We start from the raw sequence: 22313 nt of genomic DNA on the forward strand, positions 1-22313 counted from the left end.
ATGTGCACCATCCCGGTCATCATTACCTGTAAGAGGTGATATGTATGATATTATATGTGTATATATATATGTGCACCATCCCGGTCATCATTACCTGTAAGAGGTGATATGTATGATATTATATGTGTATATATATATGTGCACCATCCCGGTCATCATTACCTGTAAGAGGTGATATGTATGATATTATATGTGTATATATGTGTATATATGTGCAGCTATCATTGTGGAATCATTATTAGACATGTAGCACAAGCATCACACATCCAGCCCTGGTGTCAGCCTCAGAGCCTGGCTGGGACCTTACGCTGCCAGTGCTGGTTGGATGAGTCTCTCGCTGCTCCCTGACCTCCTCCATCTCCATGCACCATACCTACCTCCCTCCGATGTCCCATTTTCCTGCCATCTCCCCTCTAGTGTCTCTGATGGGATTTCCTTTCTCTGCTCCTCCTCTCGGATCTTTAAAACCCCATTGTGTGATGTCCTCCTTCCACTCCATCCTGCTCTGCGCGTCTCCAGCCTCGGTCACCGCTGGCTACATTTGGATGACGGAGCTCCGGAGCCGGCTCCCAGCATGCAGGTCCCGCTGTGCACCTGCGGTGATCATCCCACCAAATACATCCCAGGTAAGAGGGGCTGCTGATCCCCCGAGCTAAGGGCTGGCAACATACAGTAATGCAACTGCTACATGACACTGGCAACTTCAGTCTCCCTTTGTGCAGGGGAAATACAAATCCACACACATGTAACCTCTTCACTGCTGGGTACAGGCTCAGGAGCATCATCTCAGTATCTCCTGTCCTGCTCCGGGTACAGGCTCAGGAGCGTCATCTCAGTATCTCCTGTCCTGCTCCGGGTACAGGCTCAGGGGCATCATCTCAGTATCTCCTGTCCTGCTCCGGGTACAGGCTCAGGAGCATCATCTCAGTACCTCCTGTCCTGCTCCGGGTACAGGCTCAGGAGCGTCATCTCAGTATCTCCTGTCCTGCTCCTGGTACAGGCTCAGGGGCGTCATCTCAGTATCTCCTGTCCTGCTCCGGGTACAGGCTCAGGGGCGTCATCTCAGTACCTCCTGTCCTGCTCCGGGTACAGGCTCAGGGGCGTCATCTCAGTATCTCCTGTTCTGCTCCGGGTACAGGCTCAGAAGCATCATCTCAGTATCTCCTGTCCTGCTCCGGGTACAGGCTCAGGAGCGTCATCTCAGTATCTCCTGTCCTGCTCCGGGTACAGGCTCAGGAGCGTCATCTCAGTATCTCCTGTCCTGCTCTGGGTACAGGCTCAGGAGCGTCATCTCAGTATCTCCTGTCCTGCTCCGGGTACAGGCTCAGGGGCATCATCTCAGTATCTCCTGTCCTGCTCCGGGTACAGGCTCAGGGGCATCATCTCAGTATCTCCTGTCCTGCTCCGGGTACAGGCTCAGGGGCATCATCTCAGTATCTCCTGTCCTGCTCCGGGTACAGGCTCAGGGGCGTCATCTCAGTATATCCTGTCCTGCTCCGGGTACAGGCTCAGGAGCGTCATCTCAGTATCTCCTGTCCTGCTCCGGGTACAGGCTCAGGGGCATCATCTCAGTATCTCCTGTCCTGCTCCGGGTACAGGCTCAGGAGCGTCATCTCAGTATCTCCTGTCCTGCTCCGGGTACAGGCTCAGGAGCGTCATCTCAGTATCTCCTGTCCTGCTCCGGGTACAGGCTCAGGGGCATCATCTCAGTACCTCCTGTCCTGCTCCGGGGAACAGGCTCAGGAGCGTCATCTCAGTATCTCCTGTCCTGCTCCTGGTACAGGCTCAGGGGCGTCATCTCAGTATCTCCTGTCCTGCTCCGGGTACAGGCTCAGGGGCGTCATCTCAGTACCTCCTGTCCTGCTCCGGGTACAGGCTCAGGGGCGTCATCTCAGTATCTCCTGTTCTGCTCCGGGTACAGGCTCAGAAGCATCATCTCAGTATCTCCTGTCCTGCTCCGGGTACAGGCTCAGGGGCATCATCTCAGTATCTCCTGTCCTGCTCCGGGTACAGGCTCAGGAGCGTCATCTCAGTATCTCCTGTCCTGCTCCGGGTACAGGCTCAGGAGCGTCATCTCAGTATCTCCTGTCCTGCTCTGGGTACAGGCTCAGGAGCGTCATCTCAGTATCTCCTGTCCTGCTCCGGGTACAGGCTCAGGGGCATCATCTCAGTATCTCCTGTCCTGCTCCGGGTACAGGCTCAGGGGCATCATCTCAGTATCTCCTGTCCTGCTCCGGGTACAGGCTCAGGGGCATCATCTCAGTATCTCCTGTCCTGCTCCGGGTACAGGCTCAGGGGCGTCATCTCAGTATATCCTGTCCTGCTCCGGGTACAGGCTCAGGAGCGTCATCTCAGTATCTCCTGTCCTGCTCCGGGTACAGGCTCAGGGGCATCATCTCAGTATCTCCTGTCCTGCTCCGGGTACAGGCTCAGGAGCGTCATCTCAGTATCTCCTGTCCTGCTCCGGGTACAGGCTCAGGAGCGTCATCTCAGTATCTCCTGTCCTGCTCCGGGTACAGGCTCAGGGGCATCATCTCAGTACCTCCTGTCCTGCTCCGGGGAACAGGCTCAGGAGCATCATCTCAGTATCTCCTGTCCTGCTCCGGGTACAGGCTCAGGAGCATCATCTCAGTATCTCCTGTCCTGCTCCGGGTACAGGCTCAGGAGCATCATCTCAGTATCTCCTGTCCTGCTCCGGGTACAGGCTCAGGAGCATCATCTCAGTATCTCCTGTCCTGCTCCGGGTACAGGCTCAGGGGCATCATCTCAGTATCTCCTGTCCTGCTCCGGGTACAGGCTCAGGAGCATCATCTCAGTATCTCCTGTCCTGCTCCGGGTACAGGCTCAGGAGCGTCATCTCAGTATCTCCTGTCCTGCTCCGGGTACAGGCTCAGGGGCATCATCTCAGTATCTCCTGTCCTGCTCCGGGTACAGGCTCAGGAGCATCATCTCAGTACCTCCTGTCCTGCTCCGGGTACAGGCTCAGGAGCGTCATCTCAGTATCTCCTGTCCTGCTCCTGGTACAGGCTCAGGGGCGTCATCTCAGTATCTCCTGTCCTGCTCCGGGTACAGGCTCAGGGGCGTCATCTCAGTACCTCCTGTCCTGCTCCGGGTACAGGCTCAGGGGCGTCATCTCAGTATCTCCTGTTCTGCTCCGGGTACAGGCTCAGAAGCATCATCTCAGTATCTCCTGTCCTGCTCCGGGTACAGGCTCAGGAGCGTCATCTCAGTATCTCCTGTCCTGCTCCGGGTACAGGCTCAGGAGCGTCATCTCAGTATCTCCTGTCCTGCTCTGGGTACAGGCTCAGGAGCGTCATCTCAGTATCTCCTGTCCTGCTCCGGGTACAGGCTCAGGGGCATCATCTCAGTATCTCCTGTCCTGCTCCGGGTACAGGCTCAGGGGCATCATCTCAGTATCTCCTGTCCTGCTCCGGGTACAGGCTCAGGGGCATCATCTCAGTATCTCCTGTCCTGCTCCGGGTACAGGCTCAGGGGCGTCATCTCAGTATATCCTGTCCTGCTCCGGGTACAGGCTCAGGAGCGTCATCTCAGTATCTCCTGTCCTGCTCCGGGTACAGGCTCAGGGGCATCATCTCAGTATCTCCTGTCCTGCTCCGGGTACAGGCTCAGGAGCGTCATCTCAGTATCTCCTGTCCTGCTCCGGGTACAGGCTCAGGAGCGTCATCTCAGTATCTCCTGTCCTGCTCCGGGTACAGGCTCAGGGGCATCATCTCAGTACCTCCTGTCCTGCTCCGGGGAACAGGCTCAGGAGCATCATCTCAGTATCTCCTGTCCTGCTCCGGGTACAGGCTCAGGAGCATCATCTCAGTATCTCCTGTCCTGCTCCGGGTACAGGCTCAGGAGCATCATCTCAGTATCTCCTGTCCTGCTCCGGGTACAGGCTCAGGAGCATCATCTCAGTATCTCCTGTCCTGCTCCGGGTACAGGCTCAGGGGCATCATCTCAGTATCTCCTGTCCTGCTCCGGGTACAGGCTCAGGAGCATCATCTCAGTATCTCCTGTCCTGCTCCGGGTACAGGCTCAGGAGCGTCATCTCAGTATCTCCTGTCCTGCTCCGGGTACAGGCTCAGGGGCATCATCTCAGTATCTCCTGTCCTGCTCTGGGCGATGTACAAACATCCCTTTAGGTAGAATAAGTCGTTGTTCTTAGGTCTTTTTTTGTCTGGTGAATACAAAATGTATAGTTGATAAAGTGATAATAAAGTATCTCCTGAAGTTATAGTTTCCCAGGCAGCGTTTTGGGGGGAAATGACAGGATGACAGATTTGGGGGTTATTAGCTAAGTCTTCAGGACACAGTGGGTTAGGGCTGTGCAGGGTGGTGAGTATGGAGAGGTGATACTTACTGTACTACATAAAGACTTTTATACTTTCATCTTTCACATGGAGATTCCTGGGGGGACAGCAGCTGTCTAGTGCGGATCTCTCTCATATGTATAATTACAGCTGTAGTCTGACAACTCTCCTCCTCTTGCCCTGCTGTCCTCCTCCTCTTGTCCTGATGCCCCACTCATCTTGCCCAGATGCCCTCCTCCTCTTGCCCTGCTGCCCTCCTCCTCTTGCCCTGATGCCCCACTCATCTTGCCCAGATGCCCTCCTCCTCTTGCCCTGCTGCCCTCCTCCTCTTGCCCTGATGCCCCACTCATCTTGCCCAGATGCCCTCCTCCTCTTGCCCTGCTGCCCTCCTCCTCTTGCCCTGATGCCCCACTCATCTTGCCCAGATGCCCTCCTCCTCTTGCCCTGCTGCCCTCCTCCTCTTGCCCTGATACCCCACTCATCTTGCCCAGATGCCCTTCTCCTCTTGCCCTGATGCCCTCCTCCTCTTTCCCTGCTTCCCTCCTCCTCTTGCCCTGTTGCCCTCTTGCTCTTGCCCTGATGCCCTCCAGCTCTTGCCCAGATGCCCTCCTCCTCTTGACCTGATGCCCTCCTCCTCTTGCCCTGCTTCCCTCCTCCTCTTGCCCTGCTGCCTCACTCATCTTGCCCAGATGCCCTCCTCCTCTTGCCCTGCTTCCCTCCTCCTCTTGCCCTGATGCCCTCCTGCTCTTGCCCTGATGCCCTCCTCTTGCCCTGATGCCCTCCTCCTCTTGCCCTGTTGCCCTCCTCCTCTTGCCCTGATGCCCTCCTCCTCTTGCCCTGCTGCAGCTCCTCTTGCCCTGTTGCCCTCCTCCTCTTGCCCTGCTTCCCTAATCTTCTTGCCCTGATGCCCTCCTGCTCTTGCCCTGATGCTCTCCTCCGCTTGCCCTGATGCCCTCGCAGTGACTCTGCCTATTTTTCATCTTTCTTTGTGGCAGTAATATACTGTATATTGGATTATTGGATAGCTCAGTATATGTTAGAGGTGGGTTACTTGAGCCTTTAAAAGCTGCTGTGCAAATACAAACTCTGAGGCTTCCTGCCAGCATGCTGGGACTTGTAGTCCCATCCCTACTAAGGGGAGAGAGCTGCTCAAAGCAACCACTCAGCTTCTAACTGTCATTGTAAAAGACTGTGCTAGATAAATGACAGAAGCTGATTGGCTGCTTCTCCTCTTGAAGGCTTGATACATATCCCCCCTTAGAGAGACACAAGTTGGTCTAAACCTGGTCTATGTGGTTCTTACATGTGAAAAGCCCGCTGTACACTTTTACCTGATGTCACTGTTTTTATTGCAGCACTAGAAGGAATCACTACCTGCTCACTTTGGTTCCCCCCACTAAGGTTAATTTTTAGATGTAGATTTATTTAAATGATGGCACTAAGCATGCGGCAATATTTTGTCGCTGACAATGCGATTGTCCGATATGTAAATTGTGTAAAGAGGCCGCGCTATGTAAGTAGGAACAGGGAGCAATGGTATAGATGTATTTATTTACCTGGTGACAAGCAAAAAACACTAGTATTACTGTAATATAATAGATAAGTAATTACATAATGGTGCAGGGTCAGTGGGACTGTACTAGGACATTGGTGCATTATAGAGCGTGGCACTTGCATTGGTTCTACCCCTATCTGTGCCAGCTCTATTTCCTCAGTTATTAATGCTGGGTGTGATTGCTCAGGTGTTTATCCAACCAGGGAGCGTCTGTGAACTTTCATATTACACTATTATGTGATGAGACTATTATGTATTACACTATTATGTGATGAGACTATTATGGGATGAGACTATTATGTGATGAGACTATTATGTGTTGACACTATTATGGGATGAGACTATTATGTATTACACTATTATGGGATGACGCTATTATGTGATGACGCTATTATGTGATGACACTATTATGTGATGACACTATTATGGGATGACACTATTATGTGATGACACCATTATGTATTACACTATTATGGGATGAGACTATTATGTGATGACACCATTATGTATTACACTATTATGGGATGAGACTATTATGTGATGACACTATTATGTATTACACTATTATGGGATGAGACTATTATGTGATGACGCTATTATGTGATGACACTATTATGTATTACACTATTATGTGATGACACTATTATGTATTACACTATTATGGGATGAGACTATTATGTGATGACACTATTATGTATTACACTATTATGGTATGAGACTATTATGTGATGACACTATTATGTATTACACTATTATGGGATGAGACTATTATGGGATGAGACTATTATGGGATGACACTATTATGTATTACACTATTATGGGATGAGACTATTATGTGATGACACTATTATGGGATGACACTATTATGTATTACACTATTATGTGATGACACTATTATGTGATGACACTATTATGTATTACACTATTATGTGATGACACTATTATGTGATGAGACTATTATGTGATGAGACTATTATGGGATGAGACTATTATGTGATGAGACTATTATGGGATGACACTATTATGTGATTACACTATTATGTGATGAGACTATTATGGGATGAGACTATTATGTATTACACTATTATGTGATGAGACTATTATGGGATGAGACTATTATGTGATGAGATTATTATGGGATGAGACTATTATGTGATTACACTATTATGTATTACACTATTAAGTGATGACACTATTATGTATTACACTATTATGTGATGACACTATTATGTGATGACACTATTATGTATTACACTATTATGTGATGAGACTATTATGGGATGAGACTATTATGTGATGAGACTATTATGTGTTGACACTATTATGGGATGAGACTATTATGTATTACACTATTATGGGATGACGCTATTATGTGATGACACTATTATGTGATGACACTATTATGTGATGACACCATTATGTATTACACTATTATGGGATGACACTATTATGTGATGACACCATTATGTATTACACTATTATGGGATGAGACTATTATGTGATGACACCATTATGTATTACACTATTATGGGATGAGACTATTATGTGATGACACTATTATGTATTACACTATTATGGGATGAGACTATTATGTGATGACACTATTATGTGATGACACCATTATGTATTACACTATTATGGGATGAGACTATTATGTGATGACACTATTATGTATTACACTATTATGGGATGAGACTATTATGGGATGAGACTATTATGTGATGACACTATTATGTATTACACTATTATGGGATGACACTATTATGGGATGAGACTATTATGTGATGACACTATTATGGGATGACACTATTATGTATTACACTATTATGTGATGACACTATTATGTGATGACACTATTATGTATTAAACTATTATGTGATGACACTATTATGTGATGAGACTATTATGTGATGAGACTATTATGGGATGAGACTATTATGTGATGAGACTATTATGGGATGACACTATTATGGGATGACACTATTATGTGATGAGACTATTATGGGATGAGACTATTATGTATTACACTATTATGTGATGAGACTATTATGGGATGAGACTATTATGTGATGAGATTATTATGGGATGAGACTATTATGTGATTACACTATTATGTATTACACTATTATGTGATGAGACTATTATGGGATGACCCTATTATGGGATGAGACTATTATGTGATGAGACTATTATGTATTACCCTATTATGTGATTACCCTATTATGTATTACACTATTATGTGTTGAGACTATTATGTATTACACTATTATGTGATTACACTATTATGTGATGACCCTATTATGTGATGAGACTATTATGGGATGACCCTATTACTGTATATGATGAGACTATTATGTGATGACCCTATTACTGTATGTGATGAGACTATTATGGGATGACCCTATTACTGTATGTGATGAGACTATTATGTGATGACCCTATTACTGTATGTGATGAGACTATTATGGGATGACACTATTACTGTATGTGATGAGACTATTATGTGATGGCCCTATTACTGTATGGGATGAGACTATTATGGGATGACACTATTATGGGATGACCCTATTTCTGTATATGATGAGACTATTATGTGATGACCCTATTACTGTATGTGATGAGACTATTATGTGATGACCCTATTACTGTATGTGATGAGGCTATTATGGGATGACCCTATTACTGTATGTGATGAGACTATTATGTGATGACCCTATTACTGTATGTGATGAGACTATTATGTGATGACCCTATTACTGTATGTGATGAGACTATTATGGGATGACACTATTATGTGATGACCCTATTACTGTATGTGATGAGACTATTATGGGATGACCCAATTACTGTATGTGATGAGACTATTATGTGATGACCCTATTACTGTATGTGATGAGACTATTATGGGATGACCCTATTACTGTATGTGATGAGACTATTATGTGATGACCCTATTACTGTATGTGATGAGACTATTATGGGATGACCCTATTATGTGATGAGACTATTATGTGATGACCCTATTACTGTATGTGATGAGACTATTATGGGATGAGACTATTATGGGATGACCCTATTACTGTATGTGATGAGACTATTATGGGATGACCCTATTATGTGATGAGACTATTATGTGATGACCCTATTACTGTATGGGATGAGACTATTATGTATTACACTATTATGTGATTACACTATTATGTGATGACACTATTATGGGATGACCCTATTATGTGATGACACTATTATGGGATGACCCTATTACTGTATATGATGAGACTATTATGTGATGACCCTATTACTGTATGTGATGAGACTATTATGTGTTGACCCTATTACTGTATGTGATGAGACTATTATGTGATGACCCTATTACTGTATGTGATGAGACTATTATGGGCTGACCCTATTACTGTATGTGATGAGACTATTATGGGATGACCCTATTACTGTATGTGATGAGACTATTATGGGCTGACCCTATTACTGTATGTGATGAGACTATTATGTGATGACCCTATTATGGGCTGACCCTATTATTGTATGTGATGAGACTATTATGGGATGACCCTATTACTGTATGTGATGAGACTATTATGGGATGACCCTATTATGTGATGAGACTATTATGTGATGACACTATTATGGGATGACCCTATTACTGTATATGATGAGACTGTTATGGGATGACCCTATTACTGTATGGGATGAGACTATTATGTGATGAGACTATTATGGGATGACCCTATTATGTGATGACACTATTATGGGATGACCCTATTATGTGATGACACTATTATGGGATGAAACTATTTACTGTATGTGATGAGACTATTATGGGATGACCCTATTACTGTATGTGATGAGACTATTATGGGATGACCCTATTATGTGATGAGACTTTTATGGGATGACCCTATTACTGTATGTGATGAGACTATTATGGGATGACCCTATTATGTGATGAGACTATTATTGGATAACCCTATCATGTGATGAGACTATTATGGGATGACCCTATTATGTGATGAGACTATTATGTGATGAGACTATTATGGGATGACCCTATTACTGTATATGATGAGACTGTTATGGGATGACCCTATTACTGTATGGGATGAGACTATTATGTGATGAGACTATTATGGGATGACCCTATTATGTGATGACACTATTATGGGATGACCCTATTATGTGATGGCACTATTATGGGATGAAACTATTACTGTATGTGATGAGACTATTATGGGATGACCCTATTATGTGATGAGACTTTTATGGGATGACCCTATTACTGTATGTGATGAGACTATTATGGGATGACCCTATTATGTGATGAGACTATTATGGGATTACCCTATTATGTGATTAGACTATTATGGGATGACACTATTATGTGATGACCCTATTACTGTATGTGATGAGACTATTATGGAATGACCCTATTACTGTATGTGATGAGACTATTATGGGATGACCCTATTACTGTATGTGATGAGACTGTTATGGGATGACCCTATTATGTGATGAGACTTTCATGGGATGACCCTATTACTGTATGGGATGACCCTATTATGGGATGACCCTATTATGTGATGACACTATTATGGGATGACCCTATTATGTGATGACACTATTATGGGATGAAACTATTACTGTATGGGATGAGACTATTATGTGATGAGACTATTATGGGATGACCCTATTATGTGATGAGACTATTATGGGATGACACTATTATGGGATGACCCTATTACTGTATATGATGAGACTATTATGGGATTACCCTATTACTGTATGGGATGAGACTATTATTGAATGACCCTATCATGTGATGAGACTATTATGGGATGACCCTATTATGGGATGAGACTATTATGGGATGACACTATTATGGGCTGACCCTATTACTGTATATGATGAGACTATTATGGGATGACCCTATTACTGTATATGATGAGACTCTTATGGGATGACCCTATTACTGTATGGGATGAGACTATTATGGGATGACCCTATTATGTGATGAGACTTTTATGGGATGACCCTATTACTGTATGGGATGACCCTATTATGGGATGAGACTATTATGGGATGACACTATTATGGGATGACCCTATTATGTGATGACACTATTATGGGATGACCCTATTATGGGATGACACTATTATGGGATGACTATTATGGGATGACCCTATTACTGTATATGATGAGACTATTATGGGATGACCCTATTACTGTATGGGATGAGACTATTATTGGATGACCCTATCATGTGATGAGACTATTATGGGATGACCCTATTATGGGATGAGACTATTATGGGATGACACTATTATGGGCTGACCCTATTACTGTATTTGATGAGACTATTATGGGATGACCCTATTACTGTATATATGAGACTCTTATGGGATGACCCTATTACTGTATGGGATGAGACTATTATGGGATGACACTATTATGGGATGAGACTATTATGGGATGACCCTATTACTGTATGGGATGAGACTATTATGGGATGACACTATTATGGGATGAGACTATTATGGGATGATCCTATTACTGTATGTGATGAGACTATTATGGGATGACACTATTATGGGATGAGACTATTATGGGATGATCCTATTACTGTATGGGATGAGACTATTATGGGATGACACTATTATGGGATGAGACTATTATGGGATGACCCTATTACTGTATGGGATGAGACTATTATGGGATGAGACTATTATGGGATGAGACTATTATGGGATGACCCTATTACTGTATGGGATGAGACTATTATGGAATGACACTATTATGGGATGAGACTATTATGGGATGATCCTATTACTGTAATGGATGAGACTGTTTGGTGCTGAACATTTATAAGTCATAGAACATGTTTTCCTCTGGATTCCTCTTCTGTTTCGCATACAGACAGTGACATGTGATCCCCAGGCATTCTCATTGGGTGGTGGGGTTACTAGTCCCCCCCCTCCAATGCACAATGCTTATCAGATATGAATTCAGGCTGTGGGGAGATGTATCAAACCTTAGAGAGTAATAAAGTGGCGAAGTTGCTGAAAACAACCAATCAGCGTGTAACCGGCATCTGCTGGCACAATACTTGAAATGTCAGAAGCCGATTGGTTGCTTTGGGCGACTTCTCCCCCTGATCTCTCTTCAAGGGGCCTATTCAATATTTGCTGGATATTCCCCGGAAAAAAAGAGTTTTCAGGGCGTACCCGCAGATAATAAGTATCACCCAAATGTACCATGGAGGGACGACAGCAGATGTCTCCTTATCTACCACGGCCACCCCATGGCCACCCCACTTCTGACAGCTGCTCCATAGGTCTCTACAGGGCTACAGAGCTGTCATACACCGAGCACCGTAATGCGCAGTATCCATCTGTTATCTCCAGAAGCTAAACACGTCTTTACCTGGCGTTAGCCCATTGCAGCATATGGGCTACACTCTGCAGAGTTTCTTCTCTGCTGCCTGATCGCACTTACACTGCCCGCTCACACTTACACTCCCCACTCACACTTACACTGCCCGCTCACACTTACACTGCCTGCTCACACTTACACTGCCCGCTCACACTTACACTGCCTGCTCACACTTACACTCCCCGCTCACACTTACACTGCCCGCTCACACTTACACTGCCTGCTCACACTTACACTGCCCGCTCACACTTACACTGCCTGCTCACACTTACACTCCCCACTCACACTTACACTGCCTGCTCACACTTACACTGCCTGCTCACACTTACACTCCCCACTCACACTTACACTGCCTGCTCACACTTACACTGCCCGCTCACACTTACACTGCCTGCTCACACTTACACTGCCTGCTCACACTAACACTCCCCGCTCACACTTACACTGCCCGCTCACACTTACACTGCCCGCTCACACTTACACTGCCTGCTCACACTAACACTCCCCACTCACACTTACACTGCCTGCTCACACTTACACTCCCCACTCACACTTACACTGCCTGCTCACACTTACACTCCCCACTCACACTTACACTGCCCGCTCACACTTACGCTGCCTGCTCACACTTACACTGCCTGCTCACACTTACACTCCCCACTCACACTGGCCGCTCACACTTACACTGCCCACTCACACTTGCGCTGCCTGCTCACACTTACACTGCCTGCTCACACTTACACTCCCCACTCACACTTACACTGCCCGTTCACACTTACGCTGCCTGCTCACACTTACACTGCCTGCTCACACTTACACTCCCCACTCACACTTACACTGCCTGCTCACACTTACACTCCCCACTCACACTTACACTGCCCGCTCACACTTATGCTGCCCACTCACACTTACGCTGCCCACTCACACTTACACTGCCCACTCACACTTACGCTGCCTGCTCACACTTACACTGCCCACTCACACTTGCGCTGAATGCCCGCACTTGCGCTGCCTGCTCACACTTGCGCTGAACGCCCGCACTTACACTGCCCGCTCACACTTACGCTGTCTGCTCACACTTACACTACCCACTCACACTTTCACTGAATGCCCGCACTTGCGCTTCCTGCTCACACTTGCGCTGAATGCCCGCACTTGCAATGCCTGCTCACACTTGTGCTGAACACCCACACTTGCGCTGCCCACTCACACTTCCGCTGCCCACTTGCACTTGCGCTGCCCACTCACACTTGCGCTGAATGCCCACACTTGCACTACCTGCTCATACTTGCGCTGAACGCCCACACTTGCGCTGCCTGATCACACTTGCGCTGCCCACTCACACTTGCGCTGAATGCCCGCACTTGCGCTGCCCACTCACACTTGCACTGAATGCCCGCACTTGCGCTGCCTGCTCACACTTGCGCTGCCCACTCACACTTGTGCTGAATGCCTGCACTTGTGCTTCCCGCTCACACTTGCGCTGAATGCCCGCACTTGCGCTGCCTGCTCACACTTCTGCTGAATGCCCGCACTTGCGCTGCCTGTTCACACTTCTGCTGAATGCCCGCACTTGCGCTGCCTGCTCACACTTGCGCTGAAAGCCCGCACTTGTGCTTCCCGCTCACACTTGCGCTGAATGCCCACACTTGCACTGCCCGCTCGCACTTGCTCTGCCCGCCCGCATTTGCAGCGATCAATGGCACTGCCGGCTGAAATATACAGTAAATTGATTGTGGATGCGATCACTTTGCTTTTTCTGATTGCCGGGACTGAGGACTCAGTAATAATACATTTGCGTGAATAAGGATTCCTGATTGGCATGATAAGAAATTCTTATTATCGGGGGCTGGCCGCATCCATTAATAAGTATGTTCCCAGGGATTGATCTCTCTCCCTCTGTAGCACTGGATTTATGAGCCCATACATTTCCCATGAAGAAAACACTGTCAGGACGGAGCATTGTAAGACCCGTGTCCTTTCCGTGCTGTGAGAGGACATATCATTTAGCCATGTACAGGGGGATGGAGCCTGTCACAGCCGAGAAAGAAAGACAATGGCGGAACGGTGATTCCTTCTGTAATTTCCAATGAGCTATGAAGCTGTGTCATCCCGATGTGCCTGTCAGCGATGCACTGTGGTGGCGTCTTATGGCCCAAATCAATATTCTGAGGAGTAATGAATCCAATATGACCCTGTGACATCTGAGGCACAACGTAGTTAGTGGAGGCAGCCATTTTGTGCCCGATGGTCACCAAGTGATTGGATTTATACGGATTGCTGACAGCTGACTGAGGGGCCCATTAATCATTGTATATTTCAGGTATAATCCCTGGAAGCACCCGTTTTCAGGCGTTAACCACTAATATTAAGTATCCCCTGGACGTATGAAGGAGGGAGCGATACCTGCTGTGATCCCTCCATTCCCACAGACAGCCGCATCCCCCATAGCTTTCTGTGGGGGACGCGATGCTGCCAACTTTACCAACATCCAGAATGTGATACATCCCGGATATTGGCCCCCTCAGATAGCGCCATGGCGTTCGCCGCTGTCACCTATGGGCTACACTGCGTATAATTAGCCAGCGGAGGGATCTCCAGGAACTATCCTCGGCAATAGCGGACGTGTATGTGCAGCCCCGGCATCTCTCCGGGCACATCGCAGGGGCGGGATCCTTAGGAGCGCGTGTCTCTGCATGTGCCGGATGATACACCCGGGCGCTATGATCGCATATGACAATGCGCACATGGGCAGTACTGTCATTCCCAGATCATATTGCAGTAGCGATCACTAATAAATGGCGGCCTAGGCCTGTCCTGTTTATTATCCATCTAGTCCTAGTAGACACAAAGTTTGACGCCATTGGACGTTCCCCTGGTGTGTTTCTTTTTGCGCCTGCATGTCGGTGTCCTGTAAATACAGTGTAATACGTCTCTGGGCCGGATAAATGAGATAAATGGGATAAATGAGATAAATGGGATAGAAGTACACGGTGGGAAATAAACCCTTCCAATAATTGCCAATTGTACTACATGTCATGTACTGCTGACGTCGCTCTCCGGGCGCAGGGCGTAATGCAGCCGCATGTGGTGATTGTTATACTCTGCACAAATATTATGTCCATCGCTAAACACGGTGACAGGTTATTATAGGTGTAAGATGGATGTATAAAGCGGCTTTTCTATAACCGTACTGGAAATGATCTGTATAAGTCATATACTGTATCGCACCAGTCTCTCAGCCTCTTCCTAATGCTAAGGAGCGAAAGGAGTCCGCAATAAAATCAAGGTATTCTCTAATACATGTTCTGCATGTGATGGCACAGTGGTTAGCATTGTTGTTTCACTTCATTATGGTCAGTTCCTGACTAGTGCCCTCTCTGTGTGGAGTTTGTATGCTCTCCCAATGTGTGCATGGTTTTACGTAAGCAGGGATCTGCAAATGATTCCGATGCAGATAAGCGCTGTAGGATTGTGGAGATAGGGCCTGATTCAGAGCCGTTCGCTATTTGCGGTCGTTCGTTCAAAAACAAGGGGTGGCTATTGAAATGATCCATTCGCAAATTGCAGTCTGTTCACACCTCTAAGTCTGAACGAGCGAGCAAAACATACGCTCGTTTATTTGATAAAAACGCCCCCTGGCCGCTCGCACCATACGTCATGTCCGCTATTTATTAGATTAATCGAGTACATCGTACAGCGTATGAACTGCTCGTTATTCTTGTGGTTGGTTTTTTCAACCGCTATTTTGCGAGCAGTTCTGACTATAAAATAACCCAGTGACGTGGTCATTGACGCTGCTGTATTAATTATGCACTCCCTTAAAACGCCCGTTTTGACCTTTAAGCACGCCTGCGTTCGAATTCCACTCCCCCGTTTACAAGCACCTTCCCCTGTTACCACCCACATACGCCTCATTCTGTCACTCAAAATAGCAGGCACTCGCTATATAGCGTACAAATGATTTTCGGCCGCACTGACTGGTACGCGCATGCGTAATAAAAACCGTACGCATGCGCAGATGTGCGAACATCGCTCGGAACGAGCGTACGGCCGCTAGCGAGCGGCTCTGAATGAGGGCCATAGGGCCTGATTCAGAGCCGGACGCAATTAGCGCTCGCTCGTCCAGAAAATAGGGGTGGCTATTCAAATGAACCGTTCGCTGTTTGCGGTCTGTTCACGCCTCTAGGTCTGAACGAGCGTACAAAACTTGCGGTCGTTTTTTGGGAAACTACGCCCCTGGCCGCTCGCATCCTACGTCATGTCCGCTATTTATTAGATTAATCGAGTACATCGAACAGGGTATGAACTGCTCGCTATTCTTGTGGTTGGTTTTTGCTACCACAATTTTGCGAGCAGTTCTGGCTATAAAATAACCCAGTGACGTGGTCAATGACGCTGCTGTTTTAAATATGCACACCCATAAAACGCCCGTTTTGACCTTTAAGCACGCCTGCGTTCGGATCTCCACTCCCCGTTTTCAAGCACCTTCCCCTGTTACCACCCACATACGCCTCTTTCTGTCACTCAGAATATCAGGTATTCGCTATTTTGCGAGCACATGAATTTCGGCCGCACTGACTGGTTCGCGCATGCGTATAACGATCCGTACGCATGCGCAGTTGGGCAAACATCGCTCAGAGTGATCGAGCTGCCGCTTACGAGCGGCTCTGAATCAGGCCCATAGTGTGTAAGAGAAGTTTGGCTATCTGTAGTACACATGAAAGGAAGTAACGATTAGTGTGTCAGGGGACAGTGACTGCAGGAAAATGCAGGGTTAAAGGTGGAATTTCAAGACAAGGGAGGTCCAAGGGGCATGGAAGTTTATTAAGTATTATGAGGTAATGATGAAGGAATCTATTGGTGGCTAACAAATTATGCACACACAGAAGCCATCATACTTAAGCGGCTTATGTGCAGGTTTCCTCTTACACTCCAGAAACATACTGGTGAGGTACCTGAAGTCTGATGAAGTGACCCCTAGTGGGTGGGTGGGTACAGGTGTGTCTTACGGAACTTAGGCCATCATTCAGAGCTGCTCGCTATTTGCGGTCGTTCGTTCTAAAACAAGGGGTGGCTATTCAAATGAACCGTTCGCTAATTGCGGTCTGTTCACGCCTCTAAGTCTGAACGAGCGAGCAAAACTTGCGGTTGTAATTTTGAAAAATACGCCCCCTGGCCGCTCGCACCATACGTCATGTCCGCTATTTATTAGATTAATCGAGTACATCGTACAGCGTATGAACTGCTCGCTATTCTTGTGGTTGGTTTTTTCAACCGCTATTTTGCGAGCAGTTCGGAGTAAAAAATAACCCAGTGACGTGGTCAATGACGCTGCTGTATTAATTATGCACACCCATAAAACGCCCATTTTGACCTTTAAGCACGCCTGCGATCGGATCTCCACTCCCCATTTTCAAACACCTTCCCCTGTTACCACCCACATACGCCTCCTTCTGTCACTCAAATTAGCAGGCACTCGCTATATAGCATACAAACGATTTTCGGCCGCACTGACTGGTTTGCGCATGCGTAATAAAAACCGTACGCATGCGCAGATGTGCGAACATCGCTCAGAACGAGCGTACTGCCGCTTACGAGCGGCTCTGAATGAGGGCCTTAGACTGTGAATGCCATTGGGGCAGGGACTGACGTGAATGACGAATATTCTCTCTGTACAGTGCGGCGTAATATGGTGCCTCATAAATATAGAATCATTGTTACTTTTTTTACATCAGACCTTTATTTTAAGAAAAGGAATTTAGCTCCCTGAAGAGACCAGAGAACATCTCTTCGTTTCTCTCTTTTCCTATAAACATTGCAAAAGAAAACTGAAATAAGAAAAGATGGTAAATACTACACAAGAGACTTTTTACATTTGATTCTATTATAATTATAAAGAATTGAATGGTGTCATCATGTGTAAGATTTGCTGCTTCCTCCCCCAGAGAACATCGGGCCTAGTAATCGCTTCGATGAATAAAATGACACCATTAAAAACTTCAATAAAAACTCGTCATGTTTGCAAACACAGGAAAGTGACATACGGTGACTTGTTCTATAATATCCGCCTTTGCTTATTAGCAATCTCTCTGAAAGTGGAGAATTCTGAGCTGTATTTGCTGAGAGGGTTAAAAAACACTGAATATGGACATTTTTCTATACTGTACATTGATAAACAACAGTCTGGTCGATGCTGCCATCTTGGTCTTCAATGGGGGCAGTTTATCTGCTCAAAGTCAGTGGCGTAGAATATGGGAGGGTCTGTAAGGTATATGTATTCAGGAGAAGCGATGTCGCTCTGCACAACTGGCGCATGTGACGGTTCTCCTCCTCCTTCTGGTCTGTGACAACGCCCTGATAATATATCACTCCGCCTCTATGTCTGTAAGGTATATGTATTCAGAAGAAGCGATGTCGCTCTGCACAACTGGCGCATGTGACGGTTCTCCTCCTCCTTCTGGTCTGTGACAACGCCCTGATAATATATCACTCCGCCTCTATGTCTGTAAGGTATATGTATTCAGAAGAAGCGATGTCGCTCTGCACAACTGGCGCATGTGACGGTTCTCCTCCTCCTTCTGGTCTGTGACAACGCCCTGATAATATATCACTCCGCCTCTATGTCTGTAAGGTATATGTATTCAGGAGAAGCGATGTCGCTCTGCACAACTGGCGCATGTGACGGTTCTCCTCCTCCTTCTGGTCTGTGACATCACCCTGATAATATATCACTCCGCCTCTATGTCTGTAAGGTATATGTATTCAGGAGAAGCGATGTCGCTCTGCACAACTGGCGCATGTGACGGTTCTCCTCCTCCTTCTGGTCTGTGACAACGCCCTGATAATATATCACTCCGCCTCTATGTCTGTAAGGTATATGTATACAGGAGAAGCGATGTCGCTCTGCACAACTGGCGCATGTGACGGTTCTCCTCCTCCTTCTGGTCTGTGACATCACCCTGATAATATATCACTCCGCCTCTATGTCTGTAAGGTATATGTATTCAGGAGAAGCGATGTCGCTCTGCACAACTGGCGCATGTGACGGTTCTCCTCCTCCTTCTGGTCTGTGACATCACCCTGATAATATATCACTCCGCCTCTATGTCTGTAAGGTATATGTATTCAGGAGAAGCGATGTCGCTCTGCACAACTGGCGCATGTGACGGTTCTCCTCCTCCTTCTGGTCTGTGACATCACCCTGATAATATATCACTCCGCCTCTATGTCTGTAAGGTATATGTATTCAGGAGAAGCGATGTCGCTCTGCACAACTGGCGCATGTGACGGTTCTCCTCCTCCTTCTGGTCTGTGACATCACCCTGATAATATATCACTCCGCCTCTATGTCTGTAAGGTATATGTATTCAGGAGAAGCGATGTCACTCTGCACAACTGGTGCATCTGACGGTTCTCCTCCTCCTTCTGGTCTGTGACATCACCCTGATAATATATCACTCCGCCTCTATGTCTGTAAGGTATATGTATTCAGGAGAAGCGATGTCGCTCTGCACAACTGGCGCATGTGACGGTTCTCCTCCTCCTTCTAGTCTGTGACATCACCCTGATAATATATCACTCCGCCTCTATGTCTGTAAGGTATATGTAATCAGGAGAAGCGATGTCGCTCTGCACAACTGCCGCATGTGACGGTTCTCCTCCTCCTTCTGGTCTGTGACATCACCCTGATAATATATCACTCCGCCTCTATGTCTGTAAGCAGGACTGGAGCATAGATTAGACCAACCCAAGCGGTTATAATGCTCAGGGGCCGATGAGAGTAGAACTTGCTCATGATTGTGGCGCATACTTTGCGTGCTTAGCGCTGCGCATGCTCTGGAACTCAGCAACTGCTCGCCAGTATGGACTTTGCAGAGTTATTCGTGAATGTCCATGACAGGCGTGGAGATTGGCGCTGGATTGCGGCGTCACGGCTCAGCGCTACACTTCCAGACAGAAGGGAGATGACGACCTCTCCCAGAGTAGTGGGTGGCAGGCACTGTGGCCCCCGTTTATTAATGATCGTTATTGCAATGTGATCTGGGTATGACCGTATCACCCATGATCGCTTTGCAATATGCGATCATAGCGACCGGATGTATCATCCCAGAAATGCAGGGACACGGGCTCCAAATGGATGTGCCCGGACAGCTGCCGGGGCTGCATGCACGCCCGCCATAGCTGGGTAGTGGTCCGGAGGAACCCTTCGCTGCGCGGTGTAGCCCTGAGGGGCCAATATCCGGGATGCATCGCATACCGGATGTTGGTAAATGTGGCAGCATGGCATCCCCATAGAAACCTATGAGATAAGCGGCCGGCTGCTGGAATGGAGGGATCACATCAGGTATCGGCTGCTGTCCCCCCTTCATACATCCAGGGGAGATGAATGGGCCCCTGTGGGAGCGACCTCTGGGGGCACCCGCGGCTCCTCTCCCGGACCTGTGCGGGGATTTGCAGACCCGGTAGAATATGTGATAGTCTGACAGGGACCCTGGAGTGAATCTGATAAATATTCCAGCACCATCGGGCACCAATCACTTTCCTGAGATAAATAAATGGGGTGCGTAAGTAGCGTAACCAAATGTACCGGTATAAATGACCGCGATGTCCTGGCAAAGCATAAATTCCTGCACATTCTAGTGTTCTGCGATCAGTGAATCCGATCATAAAGGTCAAACTGAGAGTAAAATGGTCTCTTAAAATGTCATTTTTAAAAAACGAAAACGTAATATTTAAAACATTTATTTGAAAAAAATTATATATATGTTATTGAGCGACACTATTAGCTGAACCTGTAATTTATGATTTCTGAAATGTGACCAGTTCTATGACACCTGGATGATCACAGTTACTGTGTCAGAGATTACGGAGGGGGGAGCTGCTTGTAATCATAAATTCTGTCCTGGAACTAGTATGTTATACAGCTCATCCCATCTGATCAGCATAATGTACCTATAAGTAAGTGTGTTCATGGGTGTAACTACCATAGGTGCCAGGGGTGCAGCTGCTATGGGCCCAGAGCCAGGGAGGGGGGGGGGGCATCTTTTTTGGCAAAGTTACATGTGCTATATACATTTTTCACCATTGGGTGGTACCGTCAGGGGCGTATCTACCCCATGGCCAGGATGGCACTCACTGAGGGGGGCAACACCTAGCGGTGCCACCTGTGGCCAGTCGAGCCATCCTTTCCCCACTGGGCCGATTCACAGGCCCCCGTCCGGCACAGGCAGGTGGTACAATAGTTTTTTTGTTAGTACGTTGCAGCCAGAGTGACGTCACGATGCAACCACTAAGAAGCAGAGTATCTGCGGTTCGGCGTGAAGAGGAGCAGCCACAAGAGAATAAGGTAAGTGACTGGGCTGAAGCCAGAGGAATATAAGGGGCTGGAGTGACACAGGATGGACCTGGATATACACATGAGCAGGCCTGAAGAAACATGGGGTAGTGCCTAGAGAGACATAGGGTGAGCCTGGAATCACACAGGGTAGGCCTAGAGTGACCCACATGGAGCCAGGAGAGACACAGGGGGAGCTTAGACTTACACAGGGGGAGCTTAGATTTACACAGGAGAAGCCATAGTGACACAGGGGAGGCCTAGAGTGACAGACAGGGAGCCAGGAGAGACACAGGGGGAGCTTAGACTTACACAAGGGGAGCTTAGACTTACACAGGGGAGCCCATAGTGACACAGGGGAGGCCTAGAGTGACAGAGGGAAGGCCTAGAGTGACAGGGGGAAGGCCTAGAGTGACAGATGGAAGGCCTATAGTGACAGATGGAAGGTCTAGAGTGACAGATGGAAGGCCTAGAGTGACAGGGGGAAGGCCTAGAGTGATAGAGGGAAGGCCTAGAGTGACAGATGGAAGGCCTAGAGTGACAGAGGGAAGGCCTAGAGTGACAGAGGGAAGGCCTAGAGTGACAGAGGGAAGGCCTAGAGTGACAGGGGGAAGGCCTAGAGTGACAGATGGAAGGCCTAGAGTGACAGATGGAAGGTCTA

The 22313-nt window shown here is 47.2% G+C and overlaps 1 protein-coding gene across 1 annotated transcript in view; it reads left to right on the forward strand.

Annotated features, from left to right (window-relative positions):
* Positions 1-441: 441 nt before the first annotated feature.
* Positions 442-22313, forward strand: part of LOC148453940 (G protein-activated inward rectifier potassium channel 4-like) — a 200208-nt gene continuing 178336 nt past the window's right edge. The window contains exon 1 of the mRNA XM_088461470.1: positions 442-626. The gene's annotated coding sequence lies outside the window, so the exon portion shown is untranslated. The remainder of the gene's footprint in view (positions 627-22313) is intronic.

The sequence above is a fragment of the Taudactylus pleione genome, unplaced genomic scaffold, assembly GCF_031769625.1.
Source record: "Taudactylus pleione unplaced genomic scaffold, aTauple2 ptg001059l, whole genome shotgun sequence".
Taxonomy (NCBI): domain Eukaryota; kingdom Metazoa; phylum Chordata; class Amphibia; order Anura; family Myobatrachidae; genus Taudactylus; species Taudactylus pleione.